The sequence below is a fragment of the Gracilinanus agilis genome, chromosome 3 (genome assembly GCF_016433145.1).
Source record: "Gracilinanus agilis isolate LMUSP501 chromosome 3, AgileGrace, whole genome shotgun sequence".
Classification (NCBI taxonomy): domain Eukaryota; kingdom Metazoa; phylum Chordata; class Mammalia; order Didelphimorphia; family Didelphidae; genus Gracilinanus; species Gracilinanus agilis.
Window position 1 is genome coordinate 655,614,241 of NC_058132.1, and position 16,600 is coordinate 655,630,840.

The following is a 16,600-nucleotide window of genomic DNA, read 5'->3' on the forward strand; positions in this document are numbered from 1 at the left end:
CTTTTTCTAGGACTTTGTCTAGGTCCAGGACACTAACTGTGCATGACTCCCAGAGTTCTGTCCTATACCCTTGTCTCTACTCCAGCTATAATATTTCTCTTGGTGAGCTCACCAACTTCTATGGATTCAATGACCATTCTATGCAGTTGATTCTCAGATCTACTTATTCAACCCTAATCACTCTCAACCTTTAATCTTAAAGTCCACTAGGCATCTCCAGCTGCCTAGTGGACACATATCCCATTGACATTTTCAACTCAATCTGTCTAAAACTGAAATCATTTCTTTCTCCCCCAAACATCAGGAGCAATTCCTCAACGGATAAATGGCCGAAGGATATTGATTTTAAAAAAGTAAAAGAAAAAAGCAAACTGTCAAAAACCAAATCAAAGAATGCTCTTGTTCATTAATAAAAGAAAAATTCAAAGTGAAACAACTCTCAGTTTTGTCCAAAGCCATTGGATTGGCAAAGCTGATAAATGAAAAAGGTAAGTGTTGGAAGGACTAAGGGAAAACAGAGACACTAATGCACTCTTGGCGGAACTGTGAATTGAGTCAATCATTTTGGAAAACCACTTGGAACTCTACTAGCAAAGTCACTAAACTACTCATACCTTTCAATCTAGTGATATCATTCCTGGGCATAAATCCCAAGGTGACCAAAGACAGAAGGAAAGGTCCAAAATATAGCAAAATATTTATAAGATTCCTTTTTATGATAGCAAAACTAAATGGAAAGAAAGCAGGCTTTTGGCAATTGGGGAATGGCTAAATGAATAATGGTGTAGGAATGAGATGAATATTATTGAATTGTAAGTAGCACTAAACAAATAATTCAGATAAATTCAGTAAAACTTGTATTAATTACAGTAGACTGAAATAACCAAAAAGAAAACAATTTATGTAATAATGTAAAGGAAAACGATACTGAAAAACATCAAAATTGGGCTCAATAAAATACCTAATCTTGACTTCAGGAAGGTGGTGGCCTACTGGTCCACAGTAGACAGATGTTAACACTCATGGACAATGTTTTGCTTAGTTTTGCTTAACTAGGTTTATTTGTTTCAAAGGAAGGCTATTGTGAAGAGAAAGAAAACTCTGGAGCCTGAAAGCAATGATTTTTAAAAGAAAAAAAAAGTTTTGAGGCAGATGGAAAGATTTATTAGAGGGCTGACAAGCTAGTTCGAGCTGGACCTATATTGTAGAGTATTTGCAAGAAGTTTTAATGGATCCCTCTTAATCCCAGGGCATCTCCTCCATTTGTTATTTCCTATTTATTCATTCATAGTTCATTTTCTATGCTTATTGCCACCTCTATTAGATTGTAAGATACTTGAGAGCAGTCAGTCTCTTTTACTGCTTTTTGTATTCCCAGCATGCAGCCCAGAGCCTGGCACTCCTTGCTTAATAAATGTTTATTGAATTGATTGAATGCAGGAACAATTGATTGAATTAAGGAACAATCTGGTAAAGTGGAAAGATCACTTGCTCTTTGGAGCCAGAGAACTTAGATTCAAAACCTGCCTATGGCAGGATGGGTTGGACCTAGTGACCTTAGGCAAATTACTTATCCTGTTTAGACCTCAGTTTCCTCATTTGTAAAATGAGGGGGCTGTACTGGATGTCCTCTAAGGTAGAGTCCAAATGTAGATTGTAATAAGGGAATTTAACAAGGGAGGTGATAGCTAGAGTTGTTATAGGAAATATGCAGGTAAAGTTGTAATAGGAATAAGCAGGTAAGGATGTAATAAGGGACTAAAGGCAGGAGGGAGGTAACGATGGGATTAAGCAAGGTAAGGTAATGGGGGACTAAGGCAGGTTAAGGGTGATAAGGTAGTTGCAATGAGGGATAAGGCAAGTGGATGGGGTTTGTAGATCCCTAAGTCAGAAGGTAGGACAGGCAGCTGCAGAAGGGAGACACAGACTGGGACACAGTTTGAGACAGAGACACTAAAGGGAAACAGACTGAGACCTCCAGGCAGGAAGGGCCCTTCTACAGACAAAGGTTGGGGCCAGCCGGACATGGCTTGAAACTGACTAGAGGGCTTCTAGTCAGTTTCTCAGGTTCACAAAGGAAGAGCCCAGAGGAAGTATTGAGATCTCACTTCCTCCAAGATGGACGCCTCCAACTCCCCTCAGGACCCAGAGACAATATTATTCTTTTCTCCCCTTCTCCCTCTCTTATCAATCAATGATTTAGCCAAAAGTTTGATTAAATGACAAACAGGGTTTATTGAGTTTCAGGGTTGATTGTAAAGGACAGAGACATACAAGGTATCTCTAACAGCTGTCTAGGGAGAAGCTTCAGGTGGGGGAGGGACACAGGAATGAGAGACTGAGAAGGACCTGCCTTACTCTGTCTTGGGAGATTTTGTTGCCTTTTGGTTAGGAAAGTTGCATACAATGATTCAGGAGATAAATTGTATCAGGGGGTAAGCCCTTACTTGACTACAGAGAAACTAAATCTACAAAGTTTGAATGCTACCACCCAGATCCACCCTTCTTCCAAAAACCCACAGGAAAATCAGGAAGGGAAATGATGATTGGGATAGGGAAGGTCAGGGAGATCCAGGGGAATCAGCTAAGCTACAAATCTTAAGAGAAAAGCTGCAGAATCAAGGCCAGGTTTTCAGTCCAAAGATAGAGCTCAGCTGACCCTCCTACTCTCATGGAGACTCCAGGATCAACTGCCTCTAGTCAGGGTTCTAAACCCTTTTCAACTGTCAGAAATTCTGCAGTAAGGCTTTGCAGGGTTGATTTGCACTTTCTGCACCACAAGATCTGATAAATCTGGAAAAGTAAGCTGGAATCAGAAAAGGGGGCAGGAGGGGTTATTGCAGAGGAATGTTCCTCTCAGTATGAGAGGTAATTGATGTGTAATGATGGATCAATTATTTTACTTAAGTGTATTTTTTTTCTTAGTTAAAAGGCAAGTGTGTAGAGGTTGGGAAGGAGGAGTAAATAGAGAAGTGACTGATGGAAAAACAAATGGCATTAGTAAAACTTTTTCAAAAATTGATCTCTTTATTAAAAGAGTAGGACTTAAATATCACTAACTTTTTTTTTAAACCCTTATCTTACTCTGTCTTGGAACTGATACTAAGTATTGGTTCCAAGGCAAGAGAACAGGAAGGGCTAGACAACTGGATTTAAGGGACTTGCCCAGGGTCACCTAGCTAGGAAATATATAAGGTCACATTTGAACCCAGGACTTCCCATCTGCAGGTCTGGCTCTCTATCCACTGAACCACCTAGTTTCTCCAGTAACTTCAACTTTTAAAATACAAAAATCTCCACAGTCTAATGTGGTACCTCCTTTCCTCATGTCCCTTTTCCCTCTCCCAAGAGCCCTGAATCATAGCTCAAAGTTCAAAGCTTCTCTCAGCAATGTTCCAACCCACTGGGCTGGCTTTGTGTCAGGGGGTCACTCAGCCTCTTCTCCCTCCCAAGTTCAGGTGGTCCATTCATCCCACTCCCTCCCAAGTTCAGATGGCCAATCACAGAGAAGGTTTTACCTTGTTGCATCTACCTCTCTACCCTCCCAACTTCTCTCTCCTCTATGGAAAACCAAAGAGAGAACCAGCTACTTCACTAGTGCTGTTTCTCAGATCACAAGGGAGTTCTTACTTGTCCACTTGCCTGGCATCAGGTACACCACTGGTCACTTTTATTCAAGTCTCACCTTCTGCAAGAAGACATTCCCAGGTGTCTTCCCTCTGCTGGTGATCTGTAGTCTAGCAGTCTAGATCTTGTTTGCACATAATTGTTTTCAAGTTTTCTATAAGCTCCCAGAGGGTAGGTACTATCCCTAGTGCTTAGTACAATGTCAGACACATAGTAGATGCTTAATATATTCTAGCTGACTGGCTGAATAACCAGGAGAAGTATGCAATTCCTGAAGCCCATAGTAAATGACTTCTTTTAGCCCATCCTGAGCAAAGATTTCAGCTTCCCAGAATGCCCTGAATGCTCTTTGTCTGAAATGTGTGAGCTCTTGACTAGTCATTCCCCTCTAAACCCTCTTCCTGGCTTCCAGAGCAAGACAGAGCAAACTGTCTCATCCTGGAACTTCCCTCTGTACTTGGAGCCTCCTCTCTCTAGAACCTCTAACCACCACTGGGGCCTTCTCAACACTGGACTTCCCTCTGGAGGCCCTGCTTCCTTCAACCATGGGTGAGTTCCTCCTGGAGCCTCCATTTTGTGAAAGAGCCCAGGATGGACTTCATTCCCCTGCAAGCCAAGTTCCTGGCTTCCAGACTCCAAAATCCTGCCCCTATACCAGGATCATCTATTCTCATCCTGCCAGCTCCCTTTTGTATGGAATGGAAGCTCTTTGAGGGAAGAACTGTTTCTTTCTGCTTGTATTTGTATCCCAAGCTTTTAGTACAGTTTTATGACACATAGTAAGTGTTTAAGAAATTCTTCCTTTCTCCCTCCCTTTTTCCCTTCCTCCCTTCCTCCTTTCCTTCATTCTTCCTTCTCTCCCTCCCTTCCTTCCTCCCTTCCTTTCTCCCTCCCTTCCTTCCTTCTTTCCTCCTTCCCTTTCTTCCTCCCTTCCTTTCTCCCTTCCTTTCTTCTTTCCTTCCTTCCTTCCTTCATTCCTTCCTTCCTGCCTTCCTTCCTACCTCCTTCCCTTCCTTTATGAATTACAATAAACCATTAATATTATTTGATATATCCATCTATATCAATATTATTCATAACACTCCCTTCCTTTCATCCCTTCCTTCTTTCCCTCTTTCCTTCCTTCCTTCATCCCTTCATCCCTTCCTTCCTAGAGCTTACCTTCTCTACAGTAATAGCTTAACTGATCAAGAAAGTTCTAGCCTAGAGGATGCTTCTGACCTATCTTCAGCCTTATCTTCCTCTCCTTCTTCCCCATCTCTCCAGAGCAAGGTCAACTGTGACAGGCTCTCCTCTCTCTAGCCAAACACCACTGCCATTTTCTGGGTTATGGCTCTGCTCTTAGGCCATGATCAGCCACTCCATACTGTGTTATCTACCTGTCATCTGATTTTCCATTAGCAGGGAAAACTGGCATAATTTTGGATCACTTATTTTAAAATTTTACTTTTATAATTGTATTCTTCCAATTAACAAGCACTTATTATCTCCCCTCACCCACCCATCTATCCACTTGTAGAGGAGATAAAGTGGAGATGTGGTGTTTGCTGCACCCAACCCCCATGGGCATCCTTCTGTGCCACAAGCTCCATAGGTAGCCTGGGATGCATCTCTCTCTGCCTGGCTTTCCTCATTTGAAAATGAAACCAAACCAAACCAAAGCTCTGGCAAGCTTATTCACTAAATGCCCCCATTGTTTCTGGATTCAAGCACACTCATAGCTTTTCACAAGAAAGGCCGGGTAAATATTTCACTATTATTAACTAAATATATAATTGACTGACTCATCAGCAGAATTACACTGTTATATTTATAGCCTCTTTACATAATAGTATATATAAGACCAATAATGCAACACACACTCATTTTTCTCAGACTCTGTCCTGAATGGATAAATGGGTTACAGACTGAGCTGAGTTTAGCTGTGGTTTGCTTGGGTGGTTTCTTCTCCTCCCAGAGAGGAGTGGTGCCTGGAAAACTTCTCATCTGAGTCCCTCCTTAACCCCAGGATGCATAGATTCCTCCACATTGGAGCTTTTTCGTGGCCCCAAATACTCTCTGTAAAGAAATGGAATTTCCAAAGCCTTTAGTCATTCAATCAATGAACATTTCATAAGTGTCAGGCATTGTGCTGTATACAACAGGTACAAAGAGAGGCAAAGGACAGTGCCTGTCCTCAGGGAGCTCCTAGTCTAATGGGGGAGAAAAGATTCAAAAACTAGGCACAAACAAGATCTAAACAGAAGAAATCGGAGAAGACTGGCATAAAGAAGGGGCCCTCTGCTTGCTTTTGTAGAACCAGAGTTGAAGCAAGAAAGGACATTAGTGGTCATGCCATTCGATTAAATAATTCAATCAGCAAACACTGATTAAGCACCTACTATGTGTATCAGTCACTGTGCTACAGATGGTGTTTCAAAGCAAAAATGAAATTGTTATCCTCACTTTCTGGAGCCTTCTATTTTTTCTGGGAGAAAAATGTGAGCACATATGATAGCAGCTGGCACTTATAGAGCATTTCAAGGTTTTCCATATGTTATCGCATTTAAGCTCACAACAACCCAGGGAGGTGGGTGCTATTATTATTCTCACTTTACAGATGAGGAAACTGAGGCATAACAAAGTTAAGCAACTTCCCCAGGATCCCATAGCTATTGAATATTTGTGTGGAAATTTGAATTCAGGACTTCTTCACTCTAAGTCTAACACAACCTAGATGGTTCTATGTAAATATATACAAAATGAATAGATAAACTGGCCATGAGGAGAGATTAAAAAAAGAATTGGGAAAGGCTTCACAAAAGAAAATAATGCTTAATGTGGGCTTTGAAAAAAGCTAAGAATTGAAGAGCCAGTGGTAAGAGAGGAGTATATTCATTACAGGCATGGGGTATTGCTTTTGCAAAAGCCCAGACACAGAGTAGGAAGTAGGAAATATAGTTTATCAAGTCTGGCCTCAGACACTTCCCAGCTGTGTGACCCTGGGCAAGTCACTTGACCCCCATTGCCTACCCTTACCACTCTTCTGCCTAGGAGCCAATACACAGAAGTTAAGGGTTTAAAATAAAAATAAAACATATTCATAAAATACTTTTAAATTTACTTTATATTATGACATTTTCTCTATCACTTTGTCTAGATAACCAACAAAACAGTAAATAAAGCGTTCATTTGTAGCATTTGCTGAGGTATAAATCCTCAAAAGTAACAATCTGATCTTGGTAGAACAATTTTAGCTGTCTCCAGTACAACCCTGCAATGAGGTTAGTGGGAGATTGGGGTTTTAACAATGGCTGCTGGGGGCACTCAGTGGGAAGTGTTTAATGGGGTATGAGTGAATTAATCATTGAAGAATGAGTTCAAATAGGTTATCATTCTCCAAAGGGGCTCAATGCCATGGTAGTGGAGTGCCAATTCATCAGACAGCTCTGTGTAGCTGGAAAGCAAGGTTGGGAGACATCTGTTTAGTGGAACAAGGCAACAGATGTAGAGTTGTAGGAGGAAGGACAGAGTGTCTGAAATTTGATGGCTATCCAGGAAGGCTAGGAAACTTTCCTTCTAAATCAGTACTTCTTGCCTGCCCTTTGATCCAGCCATAACACTGCTGGGTTTATACCCCAAAGAGATCACAAGGAAAAAGACTTGTACAAAAACATTTATAGCCACGCTCTTTGTGATGGCAAAAAACTATTAAAAGAGGAGATGCCCTTCAATTGGTGAATGGCTGAACAAATTGTGGTATCTGCTGGTGATGGAATACTATTGTGCTCAAAGGAATAACAAACTGGAGGAATTCCATGTGACCTGGAACGACCTCCAGGAATTGATGCAGAGTGAAAGGAGCAGAACTAGGAGAACATTGTACACAGAGATGGCTACACTGTGGTAAAATTGAATGTAATGGACTTCTCTACTAGCAGCAATGCAATGATTCAGGACAATCCTGAGGGACTTACGAGAAATAACACTATCCACATCCAGAGGAAGAACTGTGGGAGCAGAAACACAGAAGAAAAACAACTTCTTGATCACATGGGTTGATGGGGATATGATTGGGGATGTAGACTCTAAACGATCACCCCAGTGCAACTATCAATAATACGGAAATAGATCTTGATCAATGACACATGTAAAACCCAGTGGAATTGCACGTCAACTACAGGGAGGGTGGGGGGAGAGGTTTGGAGGGGAGAAAAAGAACATGAATCATGTAACCATGGAAAATTTTTCTAAAAAATAAAAATAAATAAAAATAAATCAGTACTTCTGAGTCAAGAGCCATTTTAGATTGAAACCTAAAAGCATCAGGGGCATCACTGCTTGCAGATTGGATGCCAAAGAGCTGTAGCCAGAAACCTATATGGGATCCATTTTCATTGCCTAAGGTATGTGAAGGACATCCTATTCAAGCCGTGCCTTCATTTTTCATGATTCAGAACTGCAGAGAGCTAGGGCCATGGAAATGATGAAGAATGACTCTGATTATCAGTCCCACCAATCTCTTGACTTCTGTGGACCTTCCTTTCCTGAGACTAAATTCCACTTCCTTCTGGAAGCCCAGTGGGATCTCTCATCTTACAGAGAAGATTGGTTGGCTCTTTAGCCTATGGCATAGGGGCAAACAAATGGCTACCATTTTCTTTTTTGTCTATCAAAGGTCAAAGAAGAGGGGAAATACAGTGGTTCTGGCTTTTTTTTGTCTTTACAATTCATAGTCATTGTAGTCATTTTCCTGGGGAAAAAGATGCCCTGATATCTACATTCCGATAGCATTTGCCTGCCCTACCTCTAATGCCATTCTCATCTCTAAGAACAGACTCTACAAACAACAAGTCCAAATTGCTGCAACTGATCTCTGTGATCATGTTGCTAGAGAGGCCAAAGCCCCTTATTGGAAGTGACCCCCTCCTGCCCCCATTTCTGACTTAAGGTGAGTGACCTTAGATACTCTGAAGATGAAATTGTCAGATTGAGAAGAACTCAGGAAGATCTGAGTTCAAGTGTGACCTCAGAAGCATTCTATCCGTGTGATCCTGGGATATACTCAACCTCTGATTGTCTCCGTTTCCTCAGTAAAATGGGGCTAATAATAGCATCTACCTCCCAGGATTGCTTCGAGGATAAAATATAATGACAGATGTGATTTGCAAAAGCACTTATATAAATTATTAAAGCATCATATACATTCTAGCTCTTATTATTATTTGTGGATCTGGCAAAATCAGCTCATGCCTTTGTTGAGTTATTGAATTTAGGCTTTGAAGTATCGGTTGTGTCTGACATTTTATTTATATTTTCTGAAGTTCACAAAGTGCCTTATGCACATTTTAAGAGGCCCATAGGCTCCGAAGTTACACAGCTGGTGAATATTGGAGGGAAAATTCCTGATTCCAGGCCCAGCACTCTATCCGCTCTGCCACAAGGAGAGCTACAAAATGCAAAATGTAAACACTGTAAAGTAAATACAGCATAAACAACTAGTGTCAGATCAGGTGCACTCCTTCGACTGGACTCCATCTTGTACCTAGAAATCCACCTTATCCTGGGAGGCTGCATCAACTTTGGTACTCCCACCTCATCAGTCCCCTTGGTACCTTCTTCCCCTCTGGTTGGTAGAAGGAACCAAGAACTTCTCCCAACGCCTTCAGTTCAAGAGGGCTCTCAGACCAGCCATCTCTTCATTTCCCACATAGATGGATTTCTTCAGACTGGACTCCATCATGCCCCCATGCCTAGTACATTTTCATCCTCCCCTTTTTTTGTGTGCTATCTTCCTCCAAGTAAGCTCCTTGTGGGCAAGGACTATTTTCCCCCCATGCTTGTATCCCCTGTGCTTAGCATAGTGTCTGACACATAGTAAGTGCTGAATAAATGTTTAGGATTAACTGAAGAACAATCTCCTTTGTAGCACAAATTCAGCTACCTTTGTAGCTTTGTTCCCAGCTCCTCCTTAAAGATATCTCTACCTTCCATTTAAACTAGACTATTGAACTATTCTCTTAAATAGTCCTATCTCTTAATCTTTGTCTTCAATGCCCTCCCAACTTCCATTTCTGCCTATTGAAATTCTATGCCCCTCCCAGTTCCAGTTCCATTTCAAAGAAATCCTCCCCGGCCTCCATCTTCCTCTGTCCCAGACAGAAGGACTCTTTCCCCTGAAGTTCCATGACACTGAGTAATTTCTCTCTAGTGGTGGTTACGCCAGCCTCCCTTTTTCCTTCAATGGGCTTGAAGAGACCAACCTTACATAGTGATGAATTGATGGGCTTGGAGTGAGGAAGACTTTGGTGCGTCTTGACTAGTGCCAAGTTCTAGGAAATGCTCTTGACCTGCCTTATCATCCTATTCTGTAAAATGGAGATGAGAGTGTCTTTCATTATACCAAGCTCATGGAAGGAGAAACACAGGTAAACTGTTCTACTAATGCCAAAGGGCTTGATAGTTAGCATGTATATGGTACTTAACAAATAATATCTCATCTGAACTTCACAACAACCCAGGGAGATAAGTGTGATTATTATAACCATTTTACAGGTTGAGAATATGTCTCATGCCCAGATTCACACAGTTAGGAAGTGTCTTAAACCAGATTTAAGTTAGAGCCTTTCTGACTCGAAGCCCTCTATGTCACCCAGATGCCTGATACAAATGTCAATTATTATTATGACAAGTTCCTTGAGGGCAGAGAGTAAGTCTTAGTGCTCTAGTAACAGCTGAGTGCCTGACTGAAGGGAATAAAGGGAAGGAGCTGAGGGATGGGATTAAAGTAATAGTCTGTTCAGGTATCTGTGGTTGTCTCAGCTACACTTGACAGAGATGAATGGGCTGTGTATATTAATCTCTCTGGAGGAAAAGAAAGGAGTTGGTGGGTCTGAGAATGATCCATGCTGACCACCTGGTGGCACTATCCATTCAAGGCAGCTTGGTTGTCTGGAGTGAGTTGGGATAAAGACAATGAATGAAGCATTGCCAAAGAGGGGGAAAGGAGATTAAGGTGCAGCTCTGTTCATATTCTCTGAATATTAACTCATGAGTGGTGAATGAGTTAAGCAAATGCTGACTCTTTTTAGGGTAGATGAGAGTGTCCAATTGCCCAGCAGATAAAATGGATCTCTGTACGCACTTCTACTTTGAAGAATACTTATTGATATGACATGTTTAATCCCAAACACAAAATATTTAAATAAGGGCAAAAGGGGGAATTGTATTCCTTTCATACAGAATTGAGGTGCTGAGGCTCATGAAGATTTCCATTTCCCAGACTGGGAGCTGAAAAGGATCTGATCCATTTTACAGATGAAGAATGGAAGTCCTAGGGAAATGAAGTGATTTTCACTGAGGCATAACGGGGCAGAGCAGGGATTTTAGGACTCCAAGTCCATCACTCCTTCTGCTATGCCAAGGATCTTGCAGATCCATGACAAAGTAGGCAGCCCTAGGACTCAACTCTGACACCATAGTTTTAGCAACGCCAGCAGGGTCTTTAGTCTAGAATACTTTAATAAGCTGTATCTACAACCTGGTTATAAATGCCCCATAGTGGTGCATCTGCCATGATGGGAGAGGTTTATTAATCATGAATTGTGGTCCCAACAGGAACTTGATCTACCAGAGAAAACCTCAAAGCAGGTAGGATTTCTTTATTGTCTAAGAAGCAACCAGAAACAGCAGGGAAACAGCCTTGGGATTCTTGTTCGTTGGCTTCCAAGATAATCTTCTCTCTGAGTGAACACATCAGGGATGTTCTGCTTCGTGAAAGAATGTACAGTTCGATGATCCTCTGTTTCAGAACATTAGGTGCTTTGGTGAGTCATTAGCAGACCTTGGATATTTCACTTTCCAGGAGGGTGTCAACCGAGCTGATGATTATGCTACAGGAGCTGTGGCATCACTTCCAACTGTCCTGGGGCTTTGAAAATTTCTTAGTGGCTAGAAGTTGGATCAGAGCCTGTCAGCCAGAAAATGGACACATTTCTTTTTAAAATGCACAAATCCCCTCTCTGGAAGAGATGTTGGCTGGTGTGAGGCAAGACCTTAGCTCCGTGATCACAGGACAATAGTATTCATAGAGGGGTTTAAAGTTGATAAAGCACCATAAATATATCTCATTCAATCTTCACAACAAACCTGGGTGGGAGGTCCTATTATTATATACATTTTACAGATGGGGAAACTGAGGTATATAGAAGATAAGTAACTTGCTCAGGGTCATATAGCTGGCATGTGCCTGAGGTAGGATTTGAACTCAGGTCTTCCTGACTCCAGGCCCAAAGCTTCCTCCACAGTACTATCAGCTGCCTCGCAGATTTAGAGCCGAAAGGAAACTTAGAGTCATCTAGTCCAGCCCCATATTTTATAGGAGGTAACTGAGGTGAAATTATTTTGTTCTACTTTTTTTAGGTCACACAATAAATAAATTGAAGAAAACCAGGATTGATAACTCAGACACTCTTTGTCTCAATCCTTCTCTCCTTCCACTTTATTTTTGTCATGTGATTCAACAGAATCCAAGAAACCTTCTAACAATGATTGAGCATCAATCAGTCAACAAGCATTCATTAGACGTGCTCTGTGTGTTGGATTCTAGGGGTACAAAGACAAAAGCTCCTCATGGAGCTTACTGTCCTTCTAGGAGAGGCAAGCTATATCTAGATAGGTCTCTATTATCAAATGTCTTCTGGGGCTTGGAGCCAGAGCAGGGGCAGAATACATAAATCAGAGCCCTCTGGGAGGGAACTCGGGGTCTAATGGTTACACTGGATTACGTGCTACCATCTTTACGGTCAATCGTGCTGAGCATTCTGCTTTAAGCTGGGATGGTTAGATCCTTAGCAAATAGATATATATTTGTGTGTGTGTGTGTGTGTGTGTGCGCGCGCACATATGTGCATGGTGGTGTTATTCAGTAGTTTTAGTTGTGTCTGACTCTGTGACCTCTTTCAGAGTTTTCTTGGCAAAAATATTGGAGCGGTTTACCATTTCTTTCCAATACATTTCTACCATTTCCTTCTAATAAATATCTACTGCTTCTAATAAATTTCCTACTCTGGCTTGTTTTATAGATAAAGAAATTGAGACAAACAGGGTGAAGTGCCCAAGGTCACACAGCTAGGAGATGTCTGAGACCAGATTTGAACTCCGGAAGAGGAGTCTTCCTCAGTCCAGGTTGAACATTCTGTCAACTGAGCCAGCCAATTGCCCTTGATGTGCATATATATGGTCTTTATGTGTATATATACACACATTTATATATTACATGTAGCATATGTGTATAAAGTATACATGTCTACATGTGTGTTATAGGTATGTATTTGTGTATATGATAAATTAGACATATGTATGCATGCATATAGACATACATACATATGTGTTTGTGTGTAAGCATCTATATAGATTATGGGTATATTTCTCAAGCTTCTCTTATTTTAGTTTCCAGAAGTCTGGGTCTGGGTTTCTCACCCCACCTAATTCTGCCAAGCAAACTGTTACATATTATTTTCTATGAAATTTTATATCTTCATAGCTCAAGAGGAACAAGGTTGGAATAAATTGTTCCCAAGAGTTAGAGAACATCCACTTTTCTTCCGGAATGGAATTTTCTGATAATATAGGATTTGGAGGTGGGAAGCAGCCTAAGAGATCCCTTAATCCATCCTTCTGGTGTTGGAACAGGGGAAAATTTTAAAAAGGCCATAACTAGGGCTCAAAGAGCCCTGCTGGGACCCACCTGTCATTTCAGTGACAGGAACAAGAAGTAAAACATCTTAGACTTGATCTCTAGTGGTATCTGTTTGTCCAGTACAACAAGGAAGCTTCTGCCCTGTGCTTGTGACAGCATGGCCAGATCTAGACCATTCCGAGGGTTATTTTTCACTTGAGCTTCTAGTCAGCTCACCCCTGGACAGAATTATCAATCAGCCAGAGCTTCAACTAAGATAAGCAAGCAGATTTTTGACCAGGACACAAAAAATTAAGGGGGCATTTGATCCATTTACTCTCTTTCCACAGCTAGAAACAATGAAGCTAGTTATAAAGAATGATTACTTAGGAGCACAGGATGGCTCAGTGGAAAGAGTGTCAGGTCTCTGGAGGGGAGGTCCTGGGTTCAAATCTTTCTTCAGATGTTTTCCTAGCTGTATGACCCTGGGCAAGTCACTTAACCATAACTATTTAACCCTTACAACTTGTATCAATTCAAAGACAGAAGAGAAGAGTTGTGTTTTTTTTTAAAGCACTATTAGTTAAAACAAGGAGCTTACAAATATTAGTCACTTCTTCCACCCTATCAGCCACACCTGCCTCCCTATGTCCAGAGGCTTCTATTCTCTCCTCTTCTTTCAAATTAATTTGTTTTTAAAAAGTTGGTTCAAACTACACACTATGTAATTGCAACTTGCAATTTTATCCCTAGTTTGGCACCAGAGGATTGGAAGAAATCAGAGGTTCTTTGCCTGGGATCTGGGAATCTGGTTTTTAAATATCTCGATATACTATTTCTTTTGTAATTGTATGTATTCTGGTTTATGCATTTTTAAAAGGCAATTCTTAGAAATATACAAGATCTGCTGGGCTTCCAAGGGAATCCATGTCTCACACACACACACACACACACACACACACACACACACACACACACACACACGGAATAAGAACACTTGAATTGGATAATCTCTAAGATTCCTTTGCCTTAAAAGAGGGAGATTCTGGGTTCTCCTTCCTTGGAAGTCTTCAAAGAGAGGGCAGGTTTCATGCAAAGAGAAACTTTGTTCTACTACTAGAATCTGCTTTTGAGAAGTAGGATGGGGTAGTGGAACGAATGCTGGGTTTAGTCAGAAAAATTGGGTTTCAATTTTCACTCTTTTTCTTACTCTCTGCATGACCTTGGATAAATCACTCCACATCTGGAGCAGCTGGGTAGCTCAGTGGATTGAGAGCCAGGCCTAGAGACAGGAGGTCCTGGGTTCAAACCCGGCCTCAGCCACTTCCCAGCTGTGTGACCCTGGGCAAGTCACTTGGCCCCCATTGCCTACCCTTACCACTCTTCCACCTATGAGCCAATGCACAGGAAGTTAAGGGTTTAAAAAAAAAATCACTCCACATCTTTCCCTCTTGATTCCTTCCTCTATAAAATCAGTGGGGTGGACTAACCTCCCAGAAGTGGGAGGATAACACCTCCAGGTGGGGGATAACACCTCCAGGTGAGAATGTCTCAATGCATAATGCAGAGGGAGTCTGGGAGTGGCAAGAGTCTGAAAAGAGATATAAGAGATCTGGGTAGAATCCCACGCTTGTTCCCAACTAGCTATGTCTGCTTGGGAAAGTCACCCAACCTCTGAGTCTCAGCCATTGCTTATGGGAATTGGGCTAGGTGATCTCTAAGGTGCCCTTCACACAGATATTCATTCTGTGACTTTTCTTTTATGGGAAATACACCTTTCCTGTTGATAATAGCTCAATAGTGTCAGGGCAGCTAGGCGACCCTACAGTGGACAGAGCTTCAGGACTGGAATCAAGAAGACCTGAATTCAAATCTGGTTTCAAATACTAGCTGTGTGATCCCAGGCAAGTCATTTAAACTCAGCCTGCCTCAGTTTCCTCATTTGTAAAAGGAGTAGTTAGAGAAAGAAACGTCAACCCAGTCTTGTACCTTTGCCAAAAAAAACAAAAAACAAACAGTGTCATGAAGAGTCAGACACAACTGAAAAATGACTCAACAGCATTTTCTCTTCTCCTCAATCTTCTACGCTGTCTTTTAAATGGCCGGGCTCATTAGCACCTCTCCCCAATGGCTGGCGAGGAAAGAAAAGAGGGGAAAATCATGCCAGTCGAGCTTGCCACCTCTTAACCATCTGACAAAAGGTTCAACTGGACAGGAAGCAAATGTACATTGCTAAAATTAGACTTGAATATTTCTGTTCTGAATTCATTTTGTTCCCAAGCTCATCATTCCTTGTTAGCAAGAATAACAGAGAGTCTGTTGTGGGAATAATGCAATTCATAAAGCTGATTTTGTTTGTTTGCTTTGTCTCCAGAAGAACAGGTCCTACTGAGCAGCAAGATCTCACAGTGGTTCCCTGGTGCCTTGGACCACAACTCTCCTGGCTGGCTTCCAGAAGCCACCAGTATTTGTTCCCAACCCACCTGCCCGGCCTTATTTCTCACGACCACCCCAGGGGGATGCTTGTCTATGCTCTCCCAGGCTAGCATTTAGAAGGCACTTTAAGATTTATGAAGCACTTTGTGTATGTTATTTCAGCAGATCCTCACACAAACTCTGGGATGTGAATATTTTAATCATCATCATCATCTTACAGATGAGGAAACCGAGGCAACTTGCCTAGGGTGTCACATAACTGGTGTCTGAGGCAGAATTTGAATGCAGGTCTTATGGAGTCTAACCCACTATGCACTGGGCCACCTGACTGCCCCAGATCTGGCACAAGGGGCTCACCCAACATATCAAGGCTCTCCTCTTCTTCTCTTGACTTTGTAGGGTTACCAGTGGAGCACATCTAAGAACTCAATCTAACTCAAAATAAATATTCAAGTATTTGGTTAATAATGCCTACTCTATGCAAGGCAGAATCACAGTGTCTCATTTGGAAGGGACTTGATTAAGGCCAACCCATTTGGAAACAGGAAGTGCCTCTGCATCATCTCCAACAATGTACATCCATCCTTGGCTTGAGGACATCCAAACTCTGACATGCCAACTCTCCATCAGTTCTGATTTTTGCCTATTCCACTTTGCTGCCCCTTGAAATGGTAGGGAGTAGGGAAGAGAGGGAGGATTCGAATCCCGGTCTCTGACTCCAAATTCGATTCTCTTTCCATTATACTGACCCAGTGCCACTTTCCTCTAATTCCAGAAACACCCAGAAATATTGGCAAAATCAGACATTTACCCAGAAAAAAGGTTCTCTGAGTCTATTAAGAAGTTATTTTTTCATCATCAGCCTAAAAAGCATCCCAG